Raw genomic sequence first — 23,725 nt, 5'->3', positions numbered from 1 at the left:
TTCCTACAACTTACCATCCATGTACCCGAGTAGCCTCCCTTTTTTCTTTCTTTTTCTTTCTTTTTTTTTTTTTGGTGAAAAACGTTAAAGTAAAGTAGTCCAACGACAGACTGAGCCTACAACCGCGCTGCTCTCTGTCCTGTAATGTCCTATCACACTGGACAATTTTCTCAACGCAGCCGCGGATGAATAAAGAAGAGGAGCGTTTTTCTTCCTCCTCTCGACTTTTTCTCCCCAGGTAGTGTTTCAAGGAGTCCTGGCAGGCGGTAGAAATCCTCCGGGCTGTTTCTACACCAACTGGGCTGAAGGTTTAACTGCGGACTTCAAAGTAAGGAACCGCTGGCCTGGTCCCGGAAGATACATAAAAAAAAAAAAAGAAAAGAAACACAGCGTCTCATCTCCGCAACGGCCGGTGAAATAAGACAAAATAAAACGAACCCGCGACGGAGGCAAACGAATACAGCAGCCACAAGTCACGGCACACCTCCCGCTCCACGCTTCCCCGATAGAAACCCCGCGCGTTAAGACGTCCACCCGCGTTTACTGAACTTTTCCAGACACGGGAAGGTTTTACACGTATGCCAGGACCTTATCAAAGCCAGGCAATCTAGAGCCAACTCCCCGAGGCTCTGGAGCGTCACAAGTAAGTGATGTGCCGCGCCAATAGCGTTATTCTCCCAGTCCGTCTGTTACTACACAAAGTTTCAACAGACACACAAAGCGAACAAAAGCCAGACTATTGCTGCCCGTGGCCTCTTCAAGTGACAGGAGCGACCGCAGCGTGCTCACCTAGCCGGGGAGCGGCCACGTGACAGGGTTTTACAGTCATTTCACATTTCATCACTGAATGAGTAGATATTTTTCTCCTTTTGTCCATTTTCCCACGTTGGTGTATAATGTATAGGGGTGTCTGGGCACGTCATTCCAGTAATATTAGCTCTTTAATACAGAATTACCCGATTGAGGGGGAGTGACATGAAAGCAATTGAGGTTAAATATGTTTTTTTCTCAACAAAGTCCACAACTATTTAAAACATATTCTTTAAGTTATAGCCCTGATGTGATAATCCTATAGAGTGTAACTGTCATATAATTTACATATTAGTCACAGGCTTTTAGCCACAAAGATGTCAACCTAACACACTTGCCAGTTCCACATTCAGGGAAAATGGCACAGCATGACATTTTGATTGAAATTGGACAGAGAGCAAAGGCAAGAGCTGTTCTCTAGTCTTTTAATTCACATGACTCTCCTAATGTCATTGTGACAGAATCTTAAAGAGTGGGTTAGACAGTGATCCAATCCCATGGTACTTCAAAGGCTATATTGTCCCTTTGATGTAGGAAATCAACTTTAAAGGAGAATATAATTATATAAGTCAGAGGATTCAAATTCACAAAACTCTCATGATGGTACAGGACAAGGGAACTAATGAAATCCAACTTCTCCGAGGTCCCCGAGTGATGATTAATTCATGTTGCGTTATAGATAAATAAGCCCGCTGTGCGTCAGCTCCCATGTGGATCGTGTCAGCATCTTTGTCCATTCGTCCAAATCTTTGCGCCCAACGCTTGGTTGAGGGTGACATGTTATCCAATCCAGCACAGATCTGCTGTTGTTTGCTGGGTACGACTATTCATATATCTTTATCATTTCCAGTGTAGATGTTCACTGCCTCCTCACGGCATCTTGCTGCCTGACTGGATACAACTTTCCAACTTGTGCATTTCGGTTCTGACACACGCTGCTGAGTAATCTTAACATAATCTCGCTTTCTTACAAATGTGTGCAAAAGCGAACCTTTCTTGTTTTCTTGGTAAAGCAGAGGAGTCCGGTTGATTACATTGACATCCCGCCAGCCCCTTCCTGCATGCTGCGAGCTTGTCTGATGATTGAGTCCAGCTTATTTCAAATGTAATCTTTTGAAAAATGTTCACTGCGAGGTGTTATCACAAAGCCGTACGACAGCAGACGGCACGGTCTCCTTCGCCGTCCGTCTGTCTGTCTCTGTTTGTGTGCACGTGTGTGTGACAGTGTGAATCTGAAGGGGTCATTCATAGCCACTGTTTATACTGGAGGGCTCTGCAAAACAAACATTTCTGCCACAAATCCAAACAATCCAGCACCCAAAATGCACAAAAAAGCTTCCACCGCTTCGCAAAGGGAAGTGCCCGCTGTCTGTGAGATGGAACGACAAAGTCACAAAATGGGTCAGCAGTGTTGGTACTGTGATGTTCAAGGGGCACTTGGCTGATCAGCGAGGCCCAAATTAAAGCCATGAAATATGTCGCCATACTGTTATCTGTGCGCTAACTTCTTTAAAGCCCCCTTTGAAAAGGGAATTGAGATATAGAGGGGTTATAGAATGTAATTTTTGAAGTGCAGGACAATCTTAAAAGTGGGATATTCACATTTAGGATAAGATGTTATCGTCACTCTAATTAAATTAGGCTCAAATATCACGTCAAAAAGAAAAAGTCCGACAGACTAGTCTAATTTTTGCTGACAGGCGCTCTTTGCTCAGTCTGCTTTTAATGACATGTAAAGTTCAGACTACTCAGGATGCCTTTTAACACATTTATGCAAACGAAACCGCTTTCACCAAAGATGCAACCAAAAAAAATTAAAAAAACACAAGCTGCTGACTTTTTAAATTCATTTGGGAAGTCACGAGACGCTAAACCCATGAGACCACACCTGTTGACCCTTGAATGCCCACTCTTGTGTTTAGCAGCAACAAAAGAGAGAGGGTGCTGTAAAGTAGCCACAAGAAGCCCCCTTTTTGATGTTGACCCTGCCCTGACCCCTTTGTTGGGGCCCTAACCATTTCACAGGAAGATCCAAACGCTTTAAAAGCACAATACAGGACGAGAGTGCCGCCACTGACTTGCTATGAGGCCCCAATAAAACGGGGTGACCTGGAGGCTAATTGAGAGCTCTTGGTTGGGACAAAATTAAAGGCATCTGGTTGTATCACCAAAGATTGGAAATGAAGCTGCTCTTTAATTAGAGAATGCATTCAAGGCACGGAGAAAGTATGGATTTCACTCCCGTCTGTACAGGTGTCACGTCAGAATACATGGAAGCAGACAGAGGACTTTAATTAAACTTGTGTCTTGATGGTTTGTTAGAAAGCTATTTCTTTCTTTCTTTCTTTCTTTCTTTCTGTCTTGCTTTCTTTCTTGCTTTCTTTTCTCCGTACTGTACTGCAGAAGTCTTTTGATGTTGTATCATTAGTTGCCTCAGTCAAACAATAGGCCTGTGTTCTCCCTTTTTTGTCGCCTTTTTTCACAAGAACTTCTGGATTTGCATCATATCGCAGCCCACAGTTTATGCTCCCACAGTGCGAACAATAAATTCCGCACAATCCATCTTATCGCGCGCGCCCCCCTCCGCTCAAATCCTACACTTGTTCTAAAATAGCGACGGAAAACAGAAGATAGGGTGGCTAATTGCAAATAACCCAATATTTTGGAGTTCAAAGGCTGTGGTGGGCTTGAGTGATAATTTTGGCTGAAGCATCACCATAAACACTAATAAAATTAAGTGCGTCGGAGGGAGGAGGGGGCGTGGCCAGGCGTCCCTTTGAACAGACCCTGTGATCAGTTCCCCCTCTCAATTAGCGTATTGTCCACTTGTCCTTTCAGCTGGGAGGGAGGGGGCAGTCTCCCCCCTAGCTTCCCTTTGAAGTGATTATCCCTTTATCTCAAGCCTGAGCGAGGAATATCTTGGGGGACAATGGCAAATTAAAGCCCATATGGAGAGAAGCGTGAATGTCTGTTTGTAGGCTCAGAGAGAAATAGAAAAAAAAAAAAAGGAACGATAGAGAAATAAATAGAGTGTGGAGAGAGAGAGAGAGAGAGAAAGGAAAAAAAGAGGGGCAAATAGCATCATTCTGTTTGCATGAGCTGAAGGGTGAGTGGTAGATGTCAACACTCATCCAAAAAAGTAATTTGGGGCTCGTGCCTGAGTTGACACTTGTAGCAGAGTGACTTTAGAAGAGCTAAAGGAAAGAAGACGAAGGGGGGGGGGTCTGTCATGACAGATGGAGAAAGACGGAGAGAGAGGAATGGAGAGATAGACGGATGAGCATTGAGACGAGAGAGGAGTGCAGTTGTCAGCAGAATCAGATGGCGGTCAGGCAGACAGGCTTGAAGAAGATACAATTAAAGTGTGGAGTTAAGACGGGCTTTGAAGTTGGACATGGTGCATAACACCCTTAAAGTTTGAGAAGCCAGCCATTCATCCGCTTGTTATGGCTTGTTAAGACCATTCCCTTTAAAAGGCCCAATTTGAGAAAATAAGAACTTTAATTTCAACTTTGGGAAAAGTCTTATATTTAAAAAAAAAAAATCAGGAGTGGCAACAATCAGGTGAGGTTTCCAATGAGGTTAAAAACAACCGAACGGTTATCTTTCAGAAACTTGAAGTGAGGGATTTGCTAGAGAAGGTGTGGGGGGATGCGTGTGAGCACTGAGGATGAATAATTACTTTCTCTTCCCACTCTCCCCTTTTTTCTTCCAATCCTGTTTTTCGGTGGCTTAAAAGTTTAATAATGTATAGAAACAATGTCTGTGATGCTTAGCCTAATCCGTTTGGGCTTGGCAAACCTTTGTGGTAACCGAAGCCCTATCTGATGTGAGCAAATGTTTGCCAAGGCAGCATGTACAGACGGACAGTCTGTCTTCCCTCTGTACAGCTGAAAAATAATACAGAAAACAACAACTTTCTGCACATTACGCCAACAAGAACAATAGAAATCTTTTTTCATAAATCACATCTAAAGTGTAATGACTTTTTTTTTTTTTTTTTTTTTTTTACCAAACCATACATAATCTAATCACTATCCTCCTGCAATGAATGCTCTGTATCACTGTGTCAGCGGTTCCTGCAGTAATTCCACTAACACAATTTCATGTGTATTAATGATGTTTGTTAGTGCATCATGCTCAACAAATCAACTGATTCTTCTTCTGATTATGAAAGCGAGAGAAATGTGTGAGTGTTCACTTTGAGCTCAGTTTGCCATCCTTAATGAGCATCAGACAACTGATGTAGAAAAATGCTTGATATAAAGCATCAGTTAGGCCTATTAGAGGCTGAACAAAACTTGTTACAGACCAGCGCTGGTTTTAACTGAGACTCAGCCTGACAGCAAATCCATGCTCTGATAAGTCAAATGAAATGGTCCTATTTCCAACGATCAAATGTTCCCGTTTGACGTCTGGACAAGACAGCAGCAAGAGACAACAGTGAGGCCACAAAACCAGCAGACATGACAGTGACTCATTGTTTAATTGACACTCTTTACAGCCAGCCATTGTGATATCAACATATTCACATCTCAGACACGCTCCAACAAAAAGTGTGAGGGTGATTAGTATGTCCACACACAGTGGCGGATTCTGTGGCAAAAAAACAAATTTAGTGTTCGGTTAGTATTTTATCATCAGTGTGAATTGATGCAAAGGATTTATCGTCGCTGTAAAACCTGCTCTCTATCCACATGTAGCTCCGCTCGCCTGGAGCTGCTCCCTGCTGTTTGCCACAAAGCACTTCACAGGGCAACACAACAAAAACTCACAATCACAGGATTTGAAGTTGATGTGAGAATAAATCCCAAAGCGTGGACAAAATAATGCAAACACCACGTGCAAAAGAAAACCCTAGCTTTGAAGTGGACCACTATTACAAAGGCAGATACACGGGCAAATTAAGCTGAGCGCCAGCTAGCACTGTGTGAGCTTTTAAAGAGAACTGATGACTGACGCTTTTATATGTGAGTTTTAAAAAGCAGCTCTCAGGTACAAACCTGCAAAACAAAAGTTGATGTCTATTTTACAAATGCAACTGTTAAAACTTTAAAAATGCCCCCAAAAGAAAGAGGCTGGAAGAGTCATATATCATACTGCCAAAATCCAGAATTAGAAAAGCAGCTCCTAGGATGAGGGACAGTGGTCGCAAGTCTCAGCAACAGAAACACAAGGAAGTGATAGTATATTATATAGGCATACTAAAGAACCCTATCACGACAAGTCTTGGATCATGTTGAGCAGCAATGTTTTTAACATCTAATTTGAACTCATGGAAACTACAGTATGATTTGTCAATAAAAAATGCTAAAAGGTGGAATATTTAAGAATTGGCCACATGTTGAATTCATACTCAGCATATCATCAGAGTGACTGCTAACTGCTGCCAATTAGCTCGTTAGCTCAGTTAGCAGTCCAGCTAGCAGTCCGAAATAGGAGCTCAGAGCCCCAAGGAATTGTTTGAGTTTACACTGCTGACATAGGAGCTGGTTAACACGATACATATGCATCATAATATGAAGACTGTTATTCTTCATGTTCTGTGTTTATTTTTGACCAGAGTTCTTACATATTGCTTTAAAGTTAGGCTGAAGCAAACAACAGGAAAGGATTGTGGTTATGGTTATAAAAAGTTTCATCAGTTGCAGTTTTGACATAGCACACAACACTGTCTTCCACACACTATTTGCTAATCCAACCTGCACATTCTTACTTTCCACCCTGATACATAAATGCCCACTGCTTCATGCTTTGGCACTAAAAAGGGCATGGGAGATACAGGGAATGAATCCACTGACATGCTTTCAAACTTTTGGAATGTTTTAAACTGAAATTGAACTGACATTATTACACCTTTAAAAAGAAGGAAACAACATTATAATATAATTGTTGAGTGGGCTATATCACTATCAACTGTATTTTTTGGGGATTTGAATATTTATTGTCTGACAATGCTAAATTCCTGTCAGAATGTTAGCTAGATAGCATACATGCTGTGCGTTAGCATTCAGCTTTCAAAACAGACCTTTATTACACTCTAAACACACTAATACGCTTTCCCAAATAAATTAGAGGGTCTACATGGGTACTTTAGACACAGGTGCACCCACTAAAAATCGCCTGTTAACTCCACAGATGGACAAGGCAGCCCATCTGTGATTTTTATCTGAAGCATTACGTTGTATGTCACTGACATCAAGTTTGACATTAAGACTGCGTCAGAAACAATTGTAGTAGAAGAAAAAACAACAATAGACACAGTCTTGATGGGGGTTGAATTCCATTGAATGCCACAGCCCTAGCGAAGTGATTCTTTTCACTATTATAGTTTGAGCCGTTCAGTCAAATAAAATTTGAATGTCTTGTAGAGCTGCAGGATTAAATTATTTTATCCTTTTATCCTCATTAAATTATTTTATCCTCATTTCAGCCAAGAAGGCAAGCTTTTTTGGCTTCAAAACACCACTGAGCAGCTTTCATAGGAATGAACGGGGCTCTGCCTCTAGCACTGTGTCCAGTAGTAACACATCCTTGATTAGACTGAATACCAAATTCCTTCCTTATTTACCTGCCACCACTGTATATTGATAATGCGTCACCACTTCATGTGATGGAATTTAGCGTGTTCACCTGGGTCTATACATTTAGATCAGACCTGAGCTGAGGTGATAAAAACCCAGGTCTGCTGCAGAGAAAATTGACCTGAGTGTAAGTGCAGAGTGTACACATTCCCATTACTCACAGAAGCCAGATCTTAGCGGGTTTAAGTGGGATTTTTGACCAGTGGTAAAGGAGTAAATCACCCCACCCCCCTTATTGACTCCATGGCAAAGGCCCTGAACTTAGCAGACCTAAGTGTTAGTTCAAAGACAAAAATACAACAGGAAGTTCACCAGTACTACTTGTGTTACCCAGGAAGTAACTCATACTAAATCAGATACTGCTATTTCAATGGTAAGCAGCATCAAGGTGAAATACATTTGTGATTTTTCATTTGGTGCAAAGTTGTTAGTGAAAAACAAACACTACATCTTGTAGCTCATTCCCAGAGGCAGGCAGTCATGTTCTCAGGTTTTCAGTCTGCTCACGGCGTAGGACTTCAGATCAGCTCATGACTTGTTTTGTCAATGGACTGTGAATGTTTTGTATGTTCATGGCAAAACGAACAAGAGAGGGACACCAATTTATTTTTCTCAGTCACAGTCTCACACCTCAAGGTTAAAAATTAAAAGAGTGGCCGCGAAGTTGCAACTGTAGACAGGGGCACAGTTTCTTCATGCATATGATCCTGAGTAATGCACACAATACTGCCTGAGCGGGCCCACACATATGTAAAGTGTGTGCATATAACCTACCGTATCTCTGTTTGCTCTTATGCAGCTCTAAACATATATGTTACTGAATGTATTGTGTAAGGCTAAGATATTTTTACAAGTTGAAGAGTTAAACCCACCTACTGTGAATAAAGGAAGTCCCGGATACAGCAACAGAGAGCAACCATCCAGGTCCTCAGCTCTGGCCAGCTGCATATTGTTCGTTTATTCCTGAGAGAGTTTCTAAATCCATAACTAAAACTAAGATAAAAGTGTTTTGACCCTGTTGTGGGATGTTTCCCAGTGTCATGCAGCTACCCAGCAGGTGTGCAGAGGGAGGGTGAGTTTCAAAACACACTGCACAGCAGATAGGCAAAGAGGAACGTCAACAAAGCACTGCTGCTATGCACCTCACTGACTGCTCTGACAACCGACAGGGAAAACATTCCCACAGAGAGAGAAAAAAGATGGAGAGCCGGTGTAGAGGAAGAGAAGAGAGATGTAAAGTGAAAGACAGAAAGAGAAGAGAGGTGAAGAGGGTCAAAGAAGAGAGAGGAAGACACAGACTGACAATAAGGATGGATGAGAGGGAGAGGGAAAAACATTTCTTCTTCTGTTTCTTTTATTCATGTATTATTTCTTGTCTATATGCTTTAACAACACAGAGGCTACACTCACAATTTTACACGTCATGCCAGAAACAAGACAAGTGAAATTTGAGGTGCCATGAGACGGGAACGGCAGAGAAAGGGAGGAGAAATATGGGCATAAACAAAAAGATATGGTTGTGCAACAACAATGGAAACACCTGTACAATCTGTTGTTATCAGGTAAAGCCGCTGTACAACAAATACTACACTGGTGAAGCCTGTGTGCTCAGGTTTTTAGAAGCCTGTGTCAGAGGTGTTGATTCCATTCAGATTGGTAAATTTAATGCCATAATTTGAACTTTTAATTTTGAATTATTATTATTAGTGTAGCCTGTGTCCGCAATAAGTAATTTGGGACAACTGCTAAGATAAGCTATTGTGTGCCATCTAGTGGTATCCTAACATGCGTAGTTTAGCGAGAACATGAACAACTATGTGTAAGACACAGGCGATTGTCTACCAAAACTGGTGGTTTAAAAAGCAACTTCGTCTTTTGATCAGATCTGACTGAACCAGACTGACCTCACATTTTTCCTGATCTGATCAAACTGGTGAGGAAAGCACACTGACAGAAAGAAATATAGAAATCTCCCAAGTTAAATAAAGAATGTTTTCAGAGCTTTTAAATGCAGACACACCATGACCTTATACCTAAAACATTGTAGAGTTCAATTGGCACCTCTTACAAATTAAGGGAAAATGAATTAGAACATTATAGGACCTACAATTGTTGCTCTAACATCTGTTACAGGATGTCATTTATTGTGAACGAAACCTTGAAAAACACACTACTACAAAAATCAAGTCACCCAACTGTGGGAATTGTGAAGGGTTCGTCTTTATGCGAATGATCATGCTGAAACATCTTGACAACAACCTGGAGACAACCAACCATGGCCAAAGAGACAGAAGATTGTTGATTTCCACTCCATTCATGTATGAAAATGTGCTTCAGACTAAATGGAGGAAAAGCTACTCGTCAGTGCCTTCAGAACTCTTTATACAACTAAAATGAGCTACCAGGCCTTGAAAAAAGATGCGTGGAAAAACTGATCATTTGATTAACTACTTTGTTGCAGTAGTGGCAATATGAGAAAATAATTGCCCGGGCACACTGAGGCTAAGGGTATGGTCACATCACACTTCCGTCCTACAAGTATTCGCTTCATTATTGAAACCTGAATGATGAAAAAATTCAAGCATGTGTTGCCTGCGTTGATACAACCTCCAGCTGGCTACCGATGCCGCTATCAGTTTGTTTTTGTTTGATCTGATTTGACCAATCGGCCAATAGAAACACTGATGTTTACGTTTAGAAATGGAGAGCTTTTTATTTTCACACTTTCCTTCACTTTGAGTACATCTTAAAATTATCAGACTTTGTAGTGTCCTTAATAAATTCACTGTATTAGCAACACACACTAAAACCTTCCTTCTGGTAATACCAGCCAACAATGAAACATCTAATCTAAGAATGTGAGTATTTCAACTACTGGGAAGTCCCAGAGCCAGGCCAGGAGACTAACAAAGACTGTGGGAGTGAAAAGGTCAACAGAGTTTGCCAAAGCCTTGTATTAATGAGTAGCACCACCTCGGAGTGGAGCAGAGGGAGAGGCCGCCAATCAACACCGCTCCTCCAGCGCTGCTGAAATGTGTCAACAAAGCAGAGTGAGAGGAGCATGCTCCACTGTTTGCCCTCCCACCCCTGAAGATGATGGGATAGGTGGGAGCAAAGGAAAAGGGTGTAGAATGAGAGGGGTGACAGAAAGCAGGGGAACAAGTCCTCCCCCCACACCACCACCACCACCACCACCACTCACCCTCCCACCACTCCCCCTCCTCCTTCCCCTCAGAATAAAATCCGGTGCCATAAAATGTAAGAGCGGGCAAACAGCTCCTCCCCAGCTTGTCGGGGAGTTTGTTTTAAAGTGGAAATGAGGCTGATGGCGCACTTGGCGATTAGCCCCGCGGCTAACATGAAAGGAAAGGAAAAGACAGCTGCTAATTTTCTCCTTTGACCTTTGGCTCCCGCTGGTATTTCATACAAACGCTGATTTATGGAGGAGCCTAACAGCTCACTGCTACTGGAGGGATTACCGTAAGAGAAAGAGGGAGAGGAGGGGAGAGAGAAAAAAGAAGCTGACCCCCAGGACTCACAGTATCTCAATTCATTCATTTCATCTTTTTGTTTCTATCTCTGTCCTCTTTGCTTTATATGTCCTTCGCCTCTCTCCCATATATCTCTTCGTCGATTTTCCTTTGTTTCTGTCTGTCTGCCTTGGTGGACTTCCAACTCTTTATCTATTTCCATCTTTATTTGCAGTCTGGCTCTGTTTGTCCTTCATCATATCCACCCTTCGTCCCCCGCCTCTTGTGTGCTTTATATATATCAGCAGTGAAATAAGCATTCGCAGCACATTAGGTATAGGTATGAGACTCGTCTGTGCTGTGTCACACTCTTTTCCGAGATTACCATTAAAACACTGGCCGTCCAAAAACAAGCCCAGACATCCTGACGCCCCGTGGTGCAGAAATGAGAAAGATGACACCCTTTTCTGAACGTAAGCTCCCTCTCATCCACCGTGCAGTGTCCATTTGTGAATATGAATCCACGTTGTGTTCCAGCACTTTAGCTGCAGGGAGATCCCATCAAAGTCAGTTTCATGCAAATCCCGTGTATGGATGGCTCCCGTGTAAGGAGGCCCTGAAATGCCTCTGGGGCAGCGGGGAACCCAGGAAATGTAGATCCGGCTGCACATTCCCTTCTTCCCCTTCTTTCTCTCCACCATTGGCCCTCTATTGTTCCCTCAGTTTGCCGAAGGGGAGAGAGAATCACTGGAAAACCCCACTTCAAACATTCATGCTGAATATTAGCTTGGAAATCAAAGAATGACTTGTTCCTGTTATGCATTCAGTGGAGTTATTACGTCCTTGTAAGATAAACACGTATTACAGCTGCTGTAAGTGATTTATTTTGATGTCATATTATAGTGTTTGGTCTGTAGTCCATGTCTCTCCTATCTCTGCCCATGCAGTTGAAGAGAAAATCATTTTTTCTGGTATCCCTGCCCACTTTATCCAATCAGGACAGAGAACTCCATAAAGAGGTAATTCTGTCTGCCCGTGAATGTGCAGAGAGCAGGATCCTCCTGTATCATTCTGTATATCAGCATAGATATATCATTTTGTTGCAAGTTGTTTGCAATGACAAAACATTTCTGAGCATCAGATCAGTGTATCTTGGTTAAAGCTAGTGCTCCCTAACCAGAATAAGTATGCTGTTACACACTTTACCCTCAACTATTTTATTCTAACCGTCTGCATCCTTTGTTAAATAGGCAACAGACACCGTTTTCCCCATCCTGTTTCCAAGTGATATTATTGTTGGTGCCACAACAACTCTAAACATTTTGCTTGTTTTTGATAGTGACCGGCTGAGATTGATATGTCATTGTTGTTTGGTTGTTAAGTCTGTGGCAACAAACAAATAATCAGTTTTAGTGGACATAAGCAGCAAGGGGAGAAAAGATTGATGCATTGCTTAACAGGAAGGATGTAACCAATCAGAGTAGGACGGGTCATGTGGAGCAAGGTAGTGTGATCTAAAATAACGCTGCTACAGCTGCATGTATGTCTGCTGACTGACTACAGTGTATATACTGTGTTTTATCATATATATACATTTATAGATCTATGTAATGCCTGTTACAAAGTGATGCTCATTAGTTATGGAAGAAAGGGCTTCACTCCAAACACTCCAAACCAGGTGTTTCAGGCGGTGCAGGAGTTGTGTTTCCTGTGAGAGAGAGTAACTCCCTTTGCTGTGGACTTTGGGCTCTTTCACTTTGCAGGCCTGTTCCATGCACAACAATGCTATACAGCACAATAAGGGAAGGTAAAAACCCTCTTTAACTCTTGCGAAGATGCTACATTTATGTAACTGACACACTGTGACGGAGGGTGTTTTCACATATAGTCCTGTTTGAATGAACTCAGTTCCCTTGAAGCGGACCAAAAAGTAGCCCAACAGAAAAGGGACACAGTTCTCTTTCTATTCCAGCTCTGATGGGGCCTCAGTCCTATTTCTGTTCACACTATAGCTCCTATAGCTGCTGGAGAGCTTTACTGCTTTGAGTTATGTGTATTTTCAATGATGACTACTGCTATACTTGTCTTATCCACACCAGCTGTTCAGATTTACTTTGAATGCATGCTTTAGATTGAATATGTTTCATTTCAAATATTAAAATATGACACCAGATTATGTCAGGGGATATATTTGAATTCAAGCACATTCCTAACCTTGAAAATCACTAAAATTAAGCACTTTTCCAAAATCTCAATACAGTAGACCACCAGATGTTTACAAGATGTTTTGTAGATCTCTTTAAATTCAAGATAACAACTCACTTGATGCGATTAACATTTCAAAATAAAAAGACTGCATTTTGCCATTTTTCTTATCTTCCAGTAATGTTTCATATTGTATTCCAGTGCACCAGGGACACCAGTGAATGATCTCGCCCACAGTAAACAAAGCAAAACACTGAACACAGTGCCTCAATTTTTCATTCAATCTAGAATTGGCTTTGAATGGAGTATCGTGATAGTATCGTGATAGTATTTTAACAGTTAAGAGTTGCGCATCTCGGTGGGAAACATAGATATAATGGAGAGCCCACCAGCAACATCTGTTAATTTCCGCAATGGACTCTTGTCAGGAAAAGACACTTGGTTGTCAATCTGCACCGTGTCACTGTGTCACAATGCCATTTCAAAAGCACCAGCTTTTCTGGGGGAAACCCTGGAGACAGATGGAGCAGCAAATTGTGTTACACACTAATCTGGGCATACAATAATGTGTAGGCTGGCTTTAGTTCCATAAATGTATATTGGCAATAGTTGTTTGTGGCACCGCTAATGTTAAGGCTGATGAGTCAGTTACCATATTTGTAATCACATGACCTGAATGATGTCATGTCAGTAGGCAGAGAAGCTGTAGCCACCTGCTGCAATATGTGGTTTAAGAAGGTTATACCAAGAATAAAACCATTTTCTGCGATGGGATCACACCAGCCGTGACACCCATTAAAATGTTCACGCTCTGACCCATGAACACTCAGTAGTTGGTACTACATTATGACATACAATACTCAGTAGTCATGGGTCAGGCCGCACCCATTTTCACGCTCGGCTTTTGATTTTATCTCAGCTACACACCTGACGTAAGGTTTATGACTGCATCATGCATGGTTTCCATCATCAGACAGACAGAAACATAAACACCTGGCAAAATTCTCAAAATCGTTTCTGTGTTAGTTCCTGCTACAATAGATGACTACTGGAACATATTGTGCCATTGTGACATACACAGGCACAAACAGTCACAAACTGAAAAACATCACTAATTAGCACTATTAGCAATAGATGGAATGCCTCGGTGACGTTGAGGTATGCTAGTTGAAAGAATGATTTATTGCTCCCATATAAACAAATTCCTTTAACAGTCAGTTTTCCGAGGCAAATGCAGCAGTAACATACAAAATAAATAATACCAGGAAGAGAAAGAGTCACAACAAGAAGAGCCAGACACAACAAGCATGACACGACTTGGAGGCAGATGTGCAGCACGTTGAACGAATTAAAAATCAGATTGGATGTAGCTACTCTACCGGCTAGAAGACAAAGAATTGTTTTCCTGGGAATTTCCAAAAGCTGGCTAACAGAGGGCCAGAACACACTGAAGCTGTGTCAGGGAACAGGAGGAAAGTTTAAAGGACAGTGGCAGACTCACTCTGCACTGGTCTGCTACATCTCCTGCTCTTTGACGTTCACATTGCAGGAAAGTCACTAACTCATTAGCACATTTTGGTTCGCTCATATAACCATAACTGTTTCCAGATTGGGGAATTTTCACAAGTATTAATCATAACAACAAATATCATGATATTCATAGGGAATCTAATTTGAGGTGGGGATTTGTTTTCTCTAAGACAAAAGAGGCAGTGTGTTGACCCCCAAATGAATAAGATAAATACAAATGAGTTAATGTTACTATTACTAACAACCTCAAGACATTATAACCATTATATTAGGGTAATGACAGTGGGCCAAAATTAATCTTTGCAGCTATGCTCTCTCTCACTGCATGGTTTCTACTGTATCGCTCTCTCTCTCCCTCCACCTTTTGTTCTCACCCTCTGGGTTTCATTCAGAGTTCAAGCAGGTCATTAGCAGAGTGATTACAGTGGGAGAGAGGGCATCCATTAAGAAATGCAAGTGTGCGCGTGAGTGTGTGTGTGTGTGTGTGTGTGTGTGTGTGTGTGTGTGTGTGTGTGTGTGTGTGTGTGTGTGTATGTGCACATGTGCCTGCCTGTGATCACCATGTGAATGTGTGCATGCATGTGTGTGTCTAACTGTGATCCTAGTGTGTGTGTGTGTGTGTGTGTGTGTGTGCGTGTGTGTGTGTGTGTGTGTGTGTGTGTGTGTGTGTGTGTGTGTGTATCAATCACTCCAGTGTGGGTGACGACGAGGAGCTGTTTGTCTTTCTCATAAAAGGGAAAGGGATCAAAAGGGCTGGTCTACCAGCTGGACCTTCAATCACACTGGGACAACATGACTTTAGAGCCCTGGGCAGCTGGAGCTCTGGGGACTAATGGCGTGTGTGTGTGTTTGTGTGTGTGTGTGTGTGTGCGTGTGTGCGTGCACGTGTGTGTCTTAAACCCTTTTAATCAGGGTCCCTGCACATTTTCCATCTCCAAAATTCATGTTCATCATATACTTTAAAGTTTAGATTTGTAGTTTTTGCCATCATTTCTGTCAGTTATGATTTCAGTTACCAAAGCAATTGCTAAGATATGGTGACGCGGCCAGTTAATGGTATTGTCTGACCAGCAGCGGAGGAAGTATACAGATCCTTTACTTGAACTTGCAAAAGACACATTTTTTGCCTTGACTTATCATTCTGAAGTAAATACTGATCACACAGAGAAATGGCTGTATAAAAATGACACTATCCATGTGTAGATTGGTTCCCTATAGGTCCTGCTCTTGGTATTGCTGTTCTGTCTGCCACAGGGCTTGTTTGTTCCCATAAAAATGGAGGTCGAATTACAGCACAAAGGAAGTCAGTCTGCCATTACACTGCAAAACAGGAAGCGGCATTGTTTTCCCTGGTTGCTCTCCTCAGGTAACTGGAAGTAGTACTGCAAAATAAAACAAACATCGCTGATGGAGGAGGTAAAGAAAGTGACGAGGAAGAGTAATAGAAACTGTGGTAAAACAAAAGGGAACAGATGGGCAGCCACTCGATGGACAATCCCCTGTTGATATGTGATTCCCCTTAACACCGGTTCATGAGATGGTACGTAACTTTCTACTAGATCAGTAAGTTTCAAAACCTGCACTCTCATTAAGAAAACTGGGTGTTTCCCTCTGCCTTTTCATAGCACTGACATCAGGGTTTCTTGCTTTTTTGCTTTGGACAGTAGCCAAGCTGCTAGCGGTAGTCATGTTTCTAACACCGTCTTTGCTACAGCAGCGCCAACAGTGCTACCACAAGGAAACGCTAAGAGGGAGGAAGTTCAAACGTTTTCTATTAACTCTGAAGGATGAAGTAGAAAACACCATAGTCTAAAAATACTCCAATATAAGTCCAGAATTTTTAAAGCCACTGAAGTCACAGTTTCAAGATAGTTAATAAATGTGGAATTTTAGATACTTACTTACATGTACTGAGTCGATTTGAGGTATCGTACAATACTTTCCACTGAAATGTAGTGGAGTAGAAACATAAAGCCGGGTAGAATAGAAATTGAAGAACATAGGAAAGCACAGTGTCTGATTACATTAACTTAGGGTGGCTACATTCCACCACTGCTGTCCAGCTGTCCCAGACGCAAAGACATTTCATTTGCTATCACATATACATCAAAGCATCATCCTCACTATAAGAAGCTGGAATCAGTACATTTCTGACCTTTTGCTTCAAAAAACACCTGAAACGATTCACCAGTTATCGAAATAACTGTGCAAGAATGTTGTTGTAGTTGTAGGTCAAAGTTAGATGGGAAGTCTGGGTGGATATTTACGATGGACGGGTTTGTAATCATTATAATTCCATTCATATTTCATACTGCTTTGTATCTTTCAAACAAGTTTGGCAAACTTGAGAGGTCGTTATGACATAACCTGTGTGCCGATCTGACAATTTGTGATTATTGCTGATCCGTGTAATAGCTTGGTAGTTACAATGTTGTTGCAAGCCAAATCTGTGGAGAAAGTAGACCCAGGTTGAAATAAGTGGAATCATCCTTTCATCATAGATTCTGTATAATGCATGAAGACTGCTTGACAGCAAGGCTGCGACTCTGATAGGGGATCATTTTTCAAAACAACATATGTGACTATGCAAACGAAGTGTCTCGGGTTCATCCGCATCCTCGTCATTTCTTCACTGTACGCTGTCTAATGAAGGCAAAAAGACCAGAAAATTGGTCACAAAAAGAATGATAATATATACAAACTAGAAATCTCTGTATTTAACAATTCTGTGCCATTTAGCAAGAATGTGCCCTCATCTATAAGTATGTAACATGTATCATGTTCCATGTACCATAACCAGGCTTTTCAAGGGAGTGACAACACAGATGCAATCGAGTTACAACAAACTGACCACATCACCAAAACTTCAGCTTCAATCTTCTCGCTGCACTTTAAAACCATGAACATGCGCTCACCCACTGCTGCACGTAAGCTCTTCTCTTATGATGCTTCCTCCACAGTATCCGTCGCCACCTGTCAGAAACAAACACAACAGTGTTATTTTTACAGGTGAACATATACGAACAACTACATACGAACAGCTACAGATTTAAGTTTTTCATAAACTTGAGCAAGTTGTATCATCTACTGGTGCCAGCAAAGGTTGCTCCCACGCTCAAGCTCATTTGTCGCTGGCTCTGCAGTGTACCAAGTGAACTGAGGGATGATCTGTGATAAGGCACAGACTTGCGGTGTTTAAGAAAATATTACTATCTGCATGTTGTCAAATGAATGGGAATGCACAAGCTACTGTGACCGGAGTTCAGCAGCTACACAGACGAGGTGAAAGCTCAAAATCCTTGCACATTCTTGCCAAGACATTCCACAGACATAACTGAATATATTTCCTTTCAAAGCCCTCTCCGAGCGCCAAAGCTCCAAAATGTCACCCTACTTGCTTTTCTGCTCTATATAAATCACCTCCCTGCCTCACAAAAGAGAGAGGATATCAACTGGGAGTGTGTAAGTGCGCCTATGTGGGAGTGTGCGAGAGTGTGTATATGTGTGTGCATACGTCTAGGCGGAAGGATCAAGGCTGCAGGAGAGGCGTGTCTGCAGAGTTTTAAGATCTGAACATCCCTGTTGTGCCTGTCATGTTGACAGTTTTCATCTGAGAGCCTTGTCCAGACCGTCCCTTATTCTAAGAAGATCATTTGGATTTTAGGTAAAGCTTTGTGTGAGACATTTAGCGAACATTCATTAAACCAGTGTGGTCTCGCCAAATGGTGAATAACACACCGTCGTCTCGAGTCATCTAGCATGTTATCACAATGCTTTTTTTTTTTTTTTTTTTTTTTAGCGAAGCCCTTTGCATTTCAGTTCAGGGCACGAATGTCATAGAGAAAAACTGTGTGATGACGTAGTATGAAGAGCAAGAAAGTGTCCAGGCTGGAGTGGATAGAGGGGTGAAACACCAACAGGACATTCAGTAGACTGGTGTTTGTGTCGCGTGTGAAACTGAAAGTCACCAACGTACCTCCGTGAGATTGTTTACATAACACATTTAACTTACATCATATATGTAATCTAAGCTAACTCATTTGAACCCAAGTCATGAGTCAAGTCTCCTAAACCTCACTAAGTAGTTTTGGTGCCTGAAGCTAACCAAACAACGACCACCTCACCACGTAAAATGACGACGGAAGGTTAACAGGCAATGATGACGAACAGCATTGGTCACCTGTCCCTCGCTGCACATCCAGAGCTCATGAAAAAAGGGAAAACCATGCACAATATCTGCATTACCATTACTGTATTATCCTCCTCATGACAAATGCAATTCAAATTTCAGCTCGACCTTTATTTGACAGGGATCGAATATAACCCTAAGATCTGAATTTATTCCTGTCTGTTTCCTTTTCAATAGATTGGTGTCAACTGGAGAATTCCAAACGTGTGTCAGTGTCAACATCGGGACATGACTGAGGTGTAGCTGACTGAACTAATGAGTAAAGTATGCTCGAGGAGAAAACTACAAAGGTAAAACCAACTAATTGTTGGGACACCTGTGACTGTCTGTTAGGGCCTGTGGCGTGCTGAAGGCAACATAACCTGTTGAGGATGCGAGGCGTGGGTGCATCAGTTTATCCATCTCTTTGTACATGTGTGTTGTGACATCACCCAGTGTGTTCCTAGTCAGTTGAACACTCAGCGGGTAAACAGGTTGTGAGACAAGGTTTCAAAACCGCACATCAAAGGAGGAGGTGTGTTACAAATGAGGTGAATTACAGTGTAGGAAGGAGATAACCGGTGTGGCGACTGCGCTCCTGCCAAGAGCATTTCTTATAAACTCCTTCAAAGGCTGAGGAGAGGTTGACGCAACATCTAAATATGTTCCGCGGTGTGTTTAGAAGCCGCTCTGTTGATACCTTGTATGTCCAGTTTTAGTGGAGGGATTGAGGGATTATAATATGTCTTGTGTGGATTTAGAAAAAAAAAAAAAGTTAAAGTCAAGACTCAGACAAACCTTTCAAAGCCGGTTGTGTAATTTTCAAAAGTGCATGGTCACCAAAGCAAAACTCAGAATAGTGAGAAGTTGGTGGAAGGTTTTTGACCTCGCAGCAGCGATAGCTAAACGCATGGAAGCAGCTTGGGAATGGTTTCAGACAAATTCTTTAGCCTTTTTTTAGGCGCTTTGGAATCCGAACGATATTTCAGTCAAAAGGCGAGAGCAAAAGCCTGTGGTTGTGTGGGTGAAATTCGGATACCGTCCAATGTTCAAAGCCTTGAAATACATATGCCACACAATGTTAAAGCATTCCTTTTCACAATTTACAATGCATAAACATGATGGTTTACAGAGGCCCAGGGTGATTATTTGCACAGAGGTCTAGTTTCAGCTATTTCAGGCTTTCTTGAGGCTGCCCCACGATGCCGCCCCACAAAGTGATTCTTGAAAAGTGTTAAACCACGGGCCCCCAAGCCTCGCTGAACACAAAACACTGACTGTTTAGACTTCAGATACTCAACACAGATTGTCCAGACGGCACAAACTACAAAGAGAAACTCGCACCTGTATGAAGGGACAATAAACTATTTGGGATTATGTTGTTCTATATCGTCCACTCTTCTAACATGACAGCATGTCACACATTTCTGATTTTTATGAATGAGAGAGGTCTGCTTAATATATAAAGGTGAGCACGCGACAGCAGTAAAGTGCTCCTCATGAAAAGGGATGACATGTAAATGGCGCTCTCTTTAAGATAATTTCTGACAAGTTGCACTTTAAAACCCGACTTGCTCTGGGTCATGTATTCATGGCATTTGTCTCTCTGCACATACGGAACATGAACTTACTGTCAGCAGCTCTGATAACACAAGAGAGAATGCGCCAATTTCTCATTTTTTCAAAAGTTGTGAGAAAAAAAAAAAAAAAACCTAAGCAGAGCAGCATCTCCACAAGGGCCCCACTGATGTATCATGAAAGACTGTGACTTCTCAGTTTGCATTTGATACGGTGTCTTTTTAGCAGCCACGCGAGAAAGCCAGTTATGGGAAAACTGCAAAAGGGAGAGACAGGACGAGCTCCTGGGCCTTCAGAAGTCTTGTCAAAAGCCTTTCCTTGCTATGCTTTGTCCCACCGATATTCATCTTGCCAGTTGAAAAGTGAAGACGGCAAAAACTTCGGGCTTGAAAAGAACTTTTCAACTTCTGAAAGACACCTAGCAACAGGACTGAGTATTTGAAAAAAGGAAGGAAAAAAAATCTGAAACAGTAGGAATGGAAGGGACTTCCAGACTGAGACACATGTTAAAGAATCAGATACCGCGTTTGGAGAACGTAGCAAGAATGAATATGGCATTGTACTCCAGTGAAAAGAGGAACCAGGCACATACAGAGAGTGTTGATTCTGGCTAGCTTTGTGTGCCCACATCCATAAAATCAATTTCACATGTCACAGTAAACATATATTTAAGCTTTCTATATATTCTCAGTCTAACTGGGCCCCAAGTGTGTGTGCATGCACCAGACAGACAGAGATAGAGACAATAGAAAGAGAGAGATTGTGTGTGTGTGTGTGTGTGTGTGTGTGTGTGGTGATGGGCACATGTTTATGCATTAGCTACAACCATCAGTAACACCTTGTTAGACAGAATTCTTCTCAGAACTGTCGTCCTGCGGCGCGCCGTTAAAAGAAAAGTTTAATAAAGTTTGATCACCATTTATTTCATCTCAGAGATCAGTGGGGCCTTTCAAAATTTGCAGTGCAAAAACTTTCGCTCCACATCTTTTTGCCTCAACCCGGCTCGTCTCTCAAAAGAAAGCTGACTTCATCACCGCACCTCGAGAGTTTGACGAAAATGAACGCTAAGCTCTTGAATCCTTTCTTTCTTTCGCTCAATGGCAAAATGAATAAATGATATTCCTCCCTTTAATCGACGCACTCAGCGATAACAAAGAGACTTTGAGACACTTTGAGGACACCTAACGATCAGAAGCATCAGGAGGTGCTCTTCGTTTTCGTTGACGGACAGGCAGATCAAAAAGCAAGCCCCTTAAACGCTTCTACCCACTTTAGAATAATCTTGCTTCTTCCCTCTCTCAAGCACAAAGTGGGAAGAGAGAATAATCGTTTCATCTTTACTCTTCTCTCCAGTTTCAAAGTTATTTTGCCCGTGATAAAGCGCTCTGTATTGACGACTTCGAAGGTGCCTTGTCGCTTGAAAGCAGTGACATTTTATCTATATATAGTGTTAGAGTGTGCTTCAATTTAACTTCGTCTGGCGCAGAGCGTGTCTAGCGTTGATGTGGCTGACAGCTGCTTCTTGAAAGACACGGGGAAAGTACTGAAGATTCAAATGAAGTTTTGCCATGACGACAGGGGCTTGATGTATGCTAATCAATCGATGGGGTAGAAAATATGCTTGCTGGTGGAGAGAGAAAAAGGGAAAAAAGTGTGAGTGACAGAAACTTGTCAGACGGCACTCACCGAGATATCAAAAAGTCACAAAGTTTGCGTCGCCACACAAGAGCCCAAATCGCATGTGGTATATGCTACAAAAGGTTCGACTTGAAACGCACTGCATTTGATATAAAGGAAGAGAAATTGGGACAATTCTCCATATGCTGTGGCAGCAAGAAAGACTCTTCTTTTTTTGACGAGGGAGGGGGGGCAGGCTTTGTCTCTGTGACACCTACGGTGAATTCCTGAGAAGATTCTCCGTCTAGGTCTGTCGAAGCCTCTTCCATCGTTCAAAGGACACGGGCCATAGGATGTTGAATTTACATCACAAAAGAGCCTGAACTGTCTCGGGGAAGTGAAAGTATAACAGATGATCAAACAGACACATCGCATCAAATATATCAAACATCGATATCTAATAGAGCAGATTGTGAGAGATGGACGAGGCATCTGCTGTAAAAGACACTCTGTCGAGGCTAAAAATATTATATATCAGACCTGTTTAGGGGCTCAATAATATCGTAGCCAGATGCTTGAGAGCTTACCACCGTGAAGCCGCTGTCCAGGCTACCTGACGCGGAGATCTCGGGTAAAAAAAACCACAACATCTGAGCTGCTGCTGTTCATTTTTTACCTTTTAGCCCGGCAGACGGGGCTTTCATAACGCAGTAAGAAATCCATTCCAGATGTGGATCCCACTGGAATTCCAGGAAACACACGTTGTCTACACTGATCCACATGTATGTCTCATACGTGTCAGAAACAACAGGTTAAGACGACTGAGACAGCAAAGTCAGTCGCTGCATAATGAAGGCAGCCACGCCACTCTTGACTTCTCGCTTCATCTCTTGAGTGTGGATTTATCAAAGTATTTCTGGGCTCGACTCTGCGTGGAGGGTCTTAATTGCATGTTGTTAAGCCACTACATGTGAAGATTTAATCACCCGCCTCTGTGTTAACCAGAGGAGACCCAAATCATTAGAACATCATCAAAACAAACATGGGAGAGTCATCAAAATTTAAGGGTATCCAGGAACGTCAGAGCCATGGACCCTCTTTCAAAATCAACAACGATAAAACCTCACATACCAACAATCGTGCTCGTGTATACAACGTCTGACTCCAATTTACACATGCAGATGTGTTCATATTGTCGCAAACAACACACACACACATACACACACAGAGCTATGTTATCACCAAATGTGATTAACGCTGTAAAACGATTAACATCAGGGTATTTATTCAAATCTAGACATCAAACACATTCTTTCTTCTTTTTTATCTCCACAGATCACAGAAGTTACTGTCAGGGGAGAAAGGCGCCTTCCGATCAGCTCAGCGGCCAGCTCGGCCAAACAAGGCCCGCGCTTTCAGCACAACTCCCTCGCTCTCTTTCATCATTTACAGAGGGAGCGTGCCGCGCCAGCGCTGTCCTCCGCCAGGACAAGGCCGCTCACTGTCAGGCGGACAATGGACAGTAGAGCTGGAGGTGGCAGTGGACTCATTGTGACGGATGATGTCACCGGCATCAGACACAGACACAGCCAGACACCGAGCAGGGGGTCGGCGGGTCAAGAGTGAGGGCGGATGGCAAAATGGTGACAGCGATGCGGGGCTGTAGGGTCGAGGGGCTGGGGGCAGAGGGGGCATGAATGGAGAGTGTGTGTCAGAGTGTGTGTTCACGGTACAGCTGAAAGAAACACTCCGAGCAAAATATA

The 23,725-nt window shown here is 42.4% G+C and overlaps 1 protein-coding gene across 2 annotated transcripts in view; it reads right to left on the bottom strand.

Moving 5' to 3' along the window:
* Nucleotides 1–23,725, bottom strand: part of LOC119026192 (axin-2-like) — an 84,651-nt gene that overhangs the window by 16,770 nt on the left and 44,156 nt on the right. The window contains exon 1 of one of the 2 annotated variants that reach the window (XM_037110369.1): nt 15–579. The exons of the other annotated variant lie outside the window; for it this stretch is intronic. The gene's annotated coding sequence lies outside the window, so the exon portion shown is untranslated. Of the gene's footprint in view, nt 1–14; nt 580–23,725 lie in introns of those variants that run through there. 2 annotated transcript variants of the gene reach the window in all.

Source organism: Acanthopagrus latus, chromosome 1 (assembly GCF_904848185.1).
Source record: "Acanthopagrus latus isolate v.2019 chromosome 1, fAcaLat1.1, whole genome shotgun sequence".
Lineage (NCBI taxonomy): Eukaryota > Metazoa > Chordata > Actinopteri > Spariformes > Sparidae > Acanthopagrus > Acanthopagrus latus.
The sequence above is the reverse complement of the archived record's forward strand: the minus strand, read 5'-3'. Positions and strand labels throughout refer to the sequence as shown.